This window comes from Pygocentrus nattereri, chromosome 28, assembly GCF_015220715.1.
Source record: "Pygocentrus nattereri isolate fPygNat1 chromosome 28, fPygNat1.pri, whole genome shotgun sequence".
Taxonomy (NCBI): domain Eukaryota; kingdom Metazoa; phylum Chordata; class Actinopteri; order Characiformes; family Serrasalmidae; genus Pygocentrus; species Pygocentrus nattereri.
Window position 1 is genome coordinate 5,779,122 of NC_051238.1, and position 8,100 is coordinate 5,787,221.

An 8,100-nucleotide genomic window follows, 5' to 3' on the forward strand; every position below is an offset into this window, starting at 1 on the left:
CTATGCAAATAGATATACTTGTCTTTCTCTTGTGCTTTAACTTCTGTCTACATTTATTTCTATTTTCTATTTTTCTGCATAGTTTGTTTATGTGCAGTTATGTGTCCTGCAATTATGAAACACTGCAATTTCCCTCCGAACAAAACGAAGTTTGTGCGTTCTTTCGTTCTTTCGTTCTTTCTTTCTTTCGTTCTTTCTTTCTTTCTTTCTTTCTTTCTTTCTTTCTTTCTTTCTTTCTTTCTATTTATTTATCTAAATATCCTGCAATTTGTTTATTTATTAGTTTATGTTAGTATATATTTAAAGTCACTTGTATTTATTTATTTATTGCCAATTCTTTATACTTAGGTCAACTTAGCTGTTGACTGATATTTGTTTACTTCTTTAAGTATTTATTTGTCTATTTATCCAAACATTAATGCATTTATTAATTTCCTTGCTTGTTTGTATGCGCAGCTGTAAGTATTATTTAGCGGTTTATTTATTTACATGTATAACAGGAGCTGTTACATCAACACAACAAACACACCAACACACACACACTAACATAACATACACACCAACACACACACACACACCAACACACACAGACCAACACAACAAACACACCAACACACACACACAAACACAACAAACACACCAACACAACAAACACACCAACACAATAAAAACACACAAACACAAACACACCAACACAACAAACACACCAACACAATAAAAACACACAAACACAAACACACCAACACAACAAACACACCAACACAACAAACACACCAACACACACACAAACACAACAAACACACCAACACAACAAACACACCAACACAATAAAAACACACAAACACACACACACCAACACAACAAACACACCAACACAACAAACACACCAACACACACACACACACACCAACACACACACCAACACAACAAACACACCAACACAATAAACACACCAACACACACACACCAACACAACAAACACACCAACACAACAAACACACCAACACACACACACCAACACAATAAACACACCAACACAACAAACACACCAACACACACACAAACACAACAAACACACCAACACAACAAACACACCAACACAATAAACACACCAACACACACACACCAACACAACAAACACACCAACACAACAAACACACCAACACACACACACCAAAACAATAAACACACCAACACAACAAACACACCAACACACACACAAACACAACAAACACACCAACACAACAAACACACCAACACAATAAAAACACACAAACACACACACACCAAAACAATAAACACACCAACACAACAAACACACCAACACACACACAAACACAACAAACACACCAACACAAAAAACACACCAACACAATAAAAACACACAAACACACACACACCAACACAACAAACACACCAACACAACAAACACACCAACACACACACACACACACCAACACACACACCAACACAACAAACACACCAACACAATAAACACACCAACACACACACACCAACACAACAAACACACCAACACAACAAACACACCAACACACACACACCAACACAATAAACACACCAACACAACAAACACACCAACACACACACAAACACAACAAACACACCAACACAATAAAAACACACAAACACAATAAACACACCAACACACACACACCAACACAACAAACACACCAACACAACAAACACACCAACACACACACACACCAACACAACAAACACACCAACACAACAAACACACCAACACACACACACACACACACAACAAACACACCAACACAACAAACACACCAACACACACACACCAACACAACAAACACACCAACACAACAAACACACCAACACACACACCAACACACACCAACACAACAAACACACCAACACAACAAACACACCAACACAACAAACACAACAAACACACCAACACAACAAACACACCAACACACACACACACCAACACTCACACACCAACACAACAAACACACCAACACAATAAACACGCCAACAACCACACCAACACAATGAACACAGCGAATAGAGCAAATACAGTGAATACAGCCAATACAGCCAATACAGTGAATACAGTCAATACAGCACAAACAGTGAATACAGCCAATACAGTGAATACAGTGAATACAGTCAATACAGCCAATACAGTCAATACAGCCAATACAGTGAATACAGCCAATACAGCTAATACAGTGAATACAGTGAATACAGCCAATACAGCCAATACAGTGAATACTGTGAATACAGTGAATACAGCAAATACAGTGAATACAGCCAATACAGTGAATACAGCAAATACAGCTAATACAGTGAATACAGTGAATACAGCAAATACAGTGAATACAGCCAATACAGTGAATACAGTGAATACAGTGAATACAGCCAATACAGCCAATACAGTGAATACTGTGAATACAGTGAATACAGCAAATACAGCCAATACAGTGAATACATTGAATACATTGAATACAGCCAATACAGCCAATACAGTGAAAACAGTGAATACAGCCAATACAGCCAATACAGTGAATACAGTGAATACAGCCAATACAGCCAATACAGTGAATACAGTGAACTCAGCCAATACAGCCAACACAGCCAATACAGTGAATACAGTGAATACAGCCAGCACAGCCAATACAGTGAATACAGCCAATACAGTGAACACAGCCAATACAGCCAATACAGTGAACACAGCCAATACAGCCAATACAGTGAATACAGCCAATACAGTGAACACAGCCAATACAGCCAATACAGTGAATACAGTGAACACAGCCAATACAGCCAACACAGCCAATACAGTGAATACAGTGAATACAGCCAATACAGTGAATACAGCCAATACAGTGAATACAGCCAATACAGCCAATACAGTGAACACAGTGAATACAGTGAATACAGCCAATACAGTGAACACAGCCAATACAGCCAATACAGACAATACAGCCAATACAGTGAACACAGCCAATACAGCCAATACAGTGAATACAGTGAATACAGCCAATACAGTGAACACAGCCAATACAGCCAATACAGCCAATACAGCCAATACAGTGAACACAGCCAATACAGCCAATACAGTGAACACAGCCAATACAGACAATACAGTGAACACAGCCAATACAGTGAACACAGCCAATACAGCCAATACAGTGAACACAGCCAATACAGACAATACAGTGAACACAGCCAATACAGTGAACACAGCCAATACAGCCAATACAGTGAACACAGCCAATACAGCCAATACAGTGAATACAGCCAATACAGTGAACACAGCCAATACAGCCAATACAGTGAATACAGTGAACACAGCCAATACAGCCAACACAGCCAATACAGTGAATACAGTGAATACAGCCAATACAGTGAATACAGCCAATACAGTGAATACAGCCAATACAGCCAATACAGTGAACACAGCCAATACAGCCAATACAGTGAATACAGTGAACACAGCCAATACAGCCAACACAGCCAATACAGTGAATACAGTGAATACAGCCAATACAGTGAACACAGCCAATACAGCCAATACAGACAATACAGCCAATACAGTGAACACAGCCAATACAGCCAATACAGTGAATACAGTGAATACAGCCAATACAGTGAACACAGCCAATACAGCCAATACAGCCAATACAGCCAATACAGTGAACACAGGCAATACAGCCAATACAGTGAACACAGCCAATACAGACAATACAGTGAACACAGCCAATACAGTGAACACAGCCAATACAGCCAATACAGTGAACACAGCCAATACAGACAATACAGTGAACACAGCCAATACAGTGAACACAGCCAATACAGCCAATACAGTGAACACAGCCAATACAGCCAATACAGTGAACACAGCCAATACAGTGAACACAGCCAATACAGCCAATACAGTGAACACAGCCAATACAGCCAATACAGTGAACACAGCCAATACAGCGAACACAGGCAAAACAGCCAATACAGTGAACACAGCCAATACAGCCAATACAGTGAACACAGCCAATACAGCCAATACAGTGAACACAGCCAATACAGCGAACACAGGCAAAACAGCCAATACAGTGAACACAGCCAATACAGACAATACAGTGAACACAACCAATACAGTGAACACAGGCAAAACAGCCAATACAGTGAACACAGCCAATACAGCGAATACAGTGGCAGAAAGACAATATTTAGATCCACACAGCAAACCTCACAGTCAGTGTGTTACAGCCCTGATCAGTCTGTTGATTTCCCTGCTTCTTTGGAAGTTTAAGGTGCATAAATATAGTTTCTACTGCACACAGTCGCCTGCAGGCGTTTAGAGAATGACGCGTTCTGTTGATTTTCTAAGAGAAAATAAATGAACACGTCCTCTGCAGAGAACACAGCTACACATGGCGCTTCTCTGCGCCGTGTTAAGTGCACAATTTCTGTTTATTTGTATGAGTTTGACATGGTGGAAAAAAATCACAGGCCAGATTTTGTGTTTTTTGTGGCTTTTTTTTTCAGCGTGTAAAATTCAGCGAATAGACAGAAAGTGTGCATTAAATGTGCAGAGTTGCGCTTATTTTCACGTAAACGCGCAGCTTGAGCAGGGCTGCACAAAAACGGCCCTATGCAGCACCCAAAAGGTTTGTGCCTTCTCGCGTCTCCGAGACCCATGGCTGTGTACTGGGTGCGGGCGATCTTTCTGAACGGGTTTATTGGCTCATAAACCTGTTCATTATTAGAATTACTGCTCTCGAAATGTTCAGCACTTCACGGAGTTTATCGTCTTACTTATTCCACTTGTTTTTGCTCTAGAATCGGGGTCGGTGGTTGTTTTCTGTCCGAGCAGCTTTTTCTTATTCTTCTCAGAAAAAAGGGCCACGAGGGGAAGAAAAAAAGATGAATGGATGAATGAATGAAATAAAAACGTGTGTCCAAACAAAACGCTGGGAATCAAAGCCATGTTTGGTTTTGTTGTGGTTAGATGGAAAAGCTCTCTCTCTCTCTCTCTCTCTCTCTCTCTCTCGCTCTCTCTCTCTCTCTCTCTCTCTCAGGCGCGCGCGCGCTCAGATGACCCCTTGTTAGAGACACGGGTTGTGCAGCACAAAAGCGAGCAGATGGACTTAGCCTATTCCTTTCTCCTCCTCTCTTTCTTCTCTTTCTCTCTCTTTCCGCCGCTCGCGCGCACCCAGCAGCGCCTCGCGCACAACAAACACTAACACGCAGCGCGGCGCCGCTTCAGGCTGTAGGATTTAACCAGCCTCGGGGTCAATTAGACATTCAGCGTGGACAGAGACGCCGGTCCCCCCACCGCCCTCCTCACCCCCCCACGCGCATTCACACACTCAGGCAGGCCTCGTCCACAGAAGCGGGCTCGCGGGTTCAGTGCGAGCTCGTCTCCGTTCAGCGAACTCAGGCTGGTCTTCATCACCGAAAACGGTCCCGCCGACAGGAGAGACGAGAAAACGCCGTGTTTACAGTGATTTGCTGGACACGACGCACACGCCCACATGCACACTCCCTCAGGAAACTGTCCGCAGTCCGTCTTTAGCACCTTTAGTGGGGGCCAGGGAACAGAACCCGTCCGATGGGGCTACTTTACATGTTTAAGTTGCATTTTTGTCCTTACGCTCTGTCCGGACTCCAGGCTTAAAGCACTCTGAGAAAACTGTTGGTAAGGCCGGTCATCTGGACAGCAAGCATTTATTTATGTAACCATGACTTTGGAATAAATACAAGTAAACAAAGCATTTCGATATTTGATGTGTAACCACTTCCTTTCCGAAGCTCCCCTCCAGAAAGCCCATCACTGTGTATCACACACACACACACACACACACACACACACACACACACACACACACACACACACACACACACACACATACATACAAGGAAAAAACCTACTTTACTTTTAATAGAAGTCAAAGGAACCAGATGTTTTTCCAAGTCAATTTGAACCGGTTATTCTGGTCTACTCGTCATGAAATTTACAAACAATGTAAAGGACAACAGGTACTTTTAAATTATGTCCAAAACTGAAAAACGTAAAAAAAATATTTACACACACACACACACACACACATATATATATATATATATATATATATATATATATATATATATATATATATATATATATATATATAAAATATACATACACACATACAAAGAGAGAGAGAGAGAGAGAGAGGGGAGAAATATAAAATGTGCCATAACTTTATGCTTCATTTTTTTCCCATTATGTTTATTATTTCTGTAAATTAACGGCAATGTTACAGTAAAAAAGTTCGAAAGTATCGAAACGCTTTTTTGTTGTTTTTCCAAAGTAATTAATATCTGGATTAGAATCATTTTGAATTGGTTACACTCTAAAAATGAATAACAACACATTCACTTGTGTTTCCAGTCTTCACGCTGTTTTTTGTTTAACGTCTTTTTGTGTCTGTTGTCTAATTTAACACGTCTGTCTAATTTAACACGTTCATTATTTCATCATATTTTGTGTTCAGTTTAATGTGAGTGTGTTCCCTTTAACCCAGATGTTGCTACAGTGCATGTTTCTAACTTTATTGCACAAAACTACATGATTTCATATGAAGCAGCAGAAATAAGCGAGTCAGATTATTACATTAAACTGTGTTACAGTGTGTGTTACTGAGAGCTGTGACGTAAACGCTGTAATCTGGGTTTGTGGTGTTACTGTTGGAGCTTCTCTGGACTGACCTTCATCAGTTCAACACGCTACTGACGCTGCCTGTGGAACAGTGAGGGTCTCGGAGTTCTGGGAGGGGAATAAAACACATACTTTCCCTTCCTTTGTGAAGCCACCCGGATGGGCTGATGTTCAGACCCAGTTCTGGGTTGGTGTTGGTGTCGCTGCTGAAGTTCTGAGACCACCAGGCTGCTCACTTTATTGGAGTTTAAGTGAGTGACGTGTCCACTGCGGCCGCTCGGTGGGTGCTGAGGAACGCGGTCAGTGCGCTGGAGTGTGTTGGCGCTGAATGGGTCTTAGAGGAACAAAAGCAGCTCGAGCTTGGTGGGATGAGTCTGAAGGGAGAGCTGCTCAGGGACTCCCACTGCATTATGGGTCCTAATGGGCTTGGGATGACCTAAACGATTTGTTGACCGGGACAATAAATCTGTTGTGTGTTTCTTGGCGTGCTGAGGTGGAGGGAGCTGGGGGGAGGTGGGGGGAGGGGGGGGGGATTACAAGTTGTCACACAAAGGAATGCAAATTGCTGGCCAAACTGTGGAAGAGGGCCGTGGAGAAGCAGCGTTTCTGTGGATAACTGCTTCTTTCTCCTCCTCTGGCTTCATTTTATGGTTTTTCTATTAGCTCTAATAACCGTGAAGGGTCTGGAAGTAGCCACTGTATTCATGGCAAATCAATGGCTCACCCTGCAGAGCCCCGGATTTGCATTTTATTGAAATATTGGCGCTGAGAGGTGACCACAAGGGCGATGTCCTTCACTGGTGTTAGAGCTTTTCTCTATAGGGAGCAGAGTGAAAGTCCTGAACTGACCCCCCCGTCCCTTCTCTCCTTCTCTCTTCTTCAGATTAGCATCAGGGGTCTTTCACTCAGGTGACTTACTGAGCTCGGCGCGCGCAGATGACATTGTAAATACGCATAATGACAATTGATTAATGTAATTTGTAATTTTGTAAATATTAATTATATTACAATAAACAAAGGTGGCTGCTAATATATCTCTATAAATAACCATATATTATATTATCTACATGCGTGTGTGTGTGTGTGTGTGTGTGTGTGTATATATATATATATATATATATATATATATATATATATATATATATATATATATATATATACATACACATGGTGATATTATATAATCTGAAATTATATAATGTATGATTATTTATATATATATATATATATATATATATATATATATATATATATATATATATATATGGTTAGATAGAAAGGTTAGATAGAAATGCAGAGAGAGATGACATTATATAATCTGAAGTGATAGAATGTATGATATATATATATATATATATATATATATATATATATATATATATATATATATATATATATATATATATATG